Genomic DNA, 2,646 nt, shown 5'->3' with positions numbered 1-2,646 from the left:
AGAAACTTGCAAAATTTCATCCTCGTCCGGCTTTATCTTGATAAGTAATAAACTGTACAAAAACGTGCAGAAATTATTTGAAAAAAACTACGTTTTCTAAAGAGTTAATCGAACTTAAAACGAACAGAAATTATTCAGTATATGAAAGGGGCTGTGCCCTCCTCAACGCCTCGCTCTTTACGCTAAAGTTTGACTTTCTCACAACTTTTTTTTAAACAATAAAAACTTTAGCGTAAAGAGCGAGGCTTGAGGAGGGCACAGCCCCTTTCATATACGGAATAATTTATGTTCGTTTTAGGTTTTAATGTCGCTCCTTACTTTCAGTTTAAAGAAATTTTTTTTATATTTAAAGGCTGCGAAAGCGGGGGTTTGGGGGCGGCAGCCCCCCAACTTTGCCTCGTAATCCCTGTACGTTTTAAGGTTCGACCTTGTAACTCAGCCTCTTTAACTCTTTAGAAAACGTAGTTTTTTTCAATATTTCTATAAAACGGCCGTCAAAACTTGGACACCATTAAAAGTAAAGTTAAATTTTGGGCAAAAAATTGTCTGGCTTATTTTTGGCGTGTTTTTCAAAGGCTGTGGCTTATTTTTTTGTTCACGATCTGGCCACACTGTCCGCTCCCTTCACGCCTTGGCCCGGTATTGCAGTAAACAAGAGACACTTCATACTTTCAGTTTTGTCAAAAGGGCGATACCTCAGGAAATGGTCAGTGTAAACAGAAAATTGTTTTCTGTTTACAGAAACATTTTCATGTAAACTGAAAATGCTTTCAGTTTTGTCAAAAGGGCGATACCTCAGGATATGGTCAGTGTAAACAGAAAATTGTTTTCAGGTGTCATGAGTGAAAATTCAAACAAAAAACAACGGAGCATTGGTGACTTCTTTTTGAAAACCTTAAGGATACGGTCCCTACATGGGGCCCAGAATATTAAACTGATTTTTGGAAATCGGAGGGATGTCGGGGCTTGCTCCACTCCCTTCACGCGTTGCCCCGGTATTGCAGTACTTCCGGGATCGGCGCACCCCTTACGAGGGGAAATCAAAGTCCATGAACCCTAATCAATGACTCATAATGCGTTTCTCAAATTATAAAGAAACCACACGTGTAGTTCCCTTGAATATATTGAAAATAATTTTTTTTTTCATCTGAAAAAACGAAAATTTGTTTATAATATACGAAATTTCAATGGTGAAAAAGCCAATGACCATTCGCCATTATTAAATTAAAATCCCCAACCTGGATTGAAGTCCCCATGCACCTTTTTCGAAAATAGTAGGGAACTATTAAATGCTGTAATTTAAATTGAACCAAGATTTGAACAGAATTGTTGAAATGATTGTTTTTGACCTCAGATTGTCACATTGTCGATGTGATTGTCACAAATCGATGCAATCTTATTTTTTATGAAAATGTTTTTTTCCACGTTAAGATGTTCGTGGCTTTGCCAACGTGTAGCGTTAAAGAAATTTTTAATATAAAATTTAAAATTAAAATTAGAAGTTAATACAGAACTTCAGGGTATTTTTTACAAGGATTTTAAACTAAACAAGAGACATTTCATGCTTTCAGTTTTGTCAAAAGAGCTATACCAGAGGAACGGCTAAGGATACTGCGTTAAAATTATCAGGATGTGTTCAATGGGAAGTTGAGCTAAATCAAAATATACAATTTTCAAATTGTTCAATTTTCTTTTGTTTTTTTTTTTATCTTTATCTCAATTTGGCTTTTTGAATGAGAATTTTTTACAAGTCTTGATTGGCAAATTTTCCGTTTACCATGAAAATTTTGCGATAAACTTTGATATTATGGGGATGGTTTATACTGTTTATAAGAATCTAAAGACAAAGTGATAAGTTATTTGAATGTCATTTGTGTATTGCAACCGAAATTAAATTTGTGACAAATTTTCTTACTCGTGTTCTTATATAGTCTTGGACAATCCTTGTTGAATTATCGCTTCTCAGCCATTTGGCTAAGTTCAAAATGTAGTATCTGTTCTTATCAGCTTAATATCTGATATGGTCCCTACATGGGGCCCAGAATTATCTACTGATTTTCGTAATCTGAAGGGATGTTGGGACTTGCTACGCTTCTGTCACATCTCGGCTTGGTAATGTAGTATCTTCAGGTTCGGCGCACCCATTTAGACAGGAAATTAAAGTCCATAAACCTTACTCAATGACCCATAATGGGTCTCTCGAATTAAGAGGCAACTACACGTGTAGTTTCCTAGCCCTTGAATTTATTGAAACCAATTTTTTTTTTCATCTGAAAAAAAGAAATTTTGTTTATAATTTACGAAATTCAATGGTGAAAAAGCCAATGACCACTTTCCGTAATTAAATTAAAATCCCCAACAAGTATTGAAGTCTCCTACACCTTCTTCGAAAATAGTATGCAACTATTAATTGCTGTAATTTAAATTGAACCAAGATTCGAAAAGAATTTTTGAAGTTATTGTTTCTTACCTCAGAGGGCTTGATTCTGTTGTGAGTGGTTAGTAGTAGTAGCAATGACTAAAGTCCCCTTTGGTTGTTAACGAGAAAATAATTGGCATAATCAGTAGAACGGCCACTGGGTTCTCAGAAATAAGTTTCGACTTTTCATATTGATAACAGAGTGAGAAATCCCTGATTTTCTTTTC

General features: G+C 35.2%; 1 non-coding gene and 1 pseudogene across 1 annotated transcript; both read left to right on the top strand.

Moving 5' to 3' along the window:
* Window positions 1-878: 878 nt before the first annotated feature.
* On the top strand, window positions 879-1,029 carry LOC148945933 (U2 spliceosomal RNA; annotated as a pseudogene).
* A 925-nt stretch (window positions 1,030-1,954) lies between these two features.
* Window positions 1,955-2,146, top strand: LOC148945932 (U2 spliceosomal RNA). The gene has a single exon (XR_016142670.1). It is a non-coding gene; the product is annotated as a U2 spliceosomal RNA (small nuclear RNA).
* Window positions 2,147-2,646: the final 500 nt, after the last annotated feature.

Source organism: Artemia sp. Qi Xiang Cuo, chromosome 12, assembly GCF_049724085.1.
Source record: "Artemia sp. Qi Xiang Cuo chromosome 12, ASM4972408v1, whole genome shotgun sequence".
Lineage (NCBI taxonomy): Eukaryota > Metazoa > Arthropoda > Branchiopoda > Anostraca > Artemiidae > Artemia > Artemia sp. Qi Xiang Cuo.
This window is presented reverse-complemented; position numbering and strand designations above follow the sequence as displayed.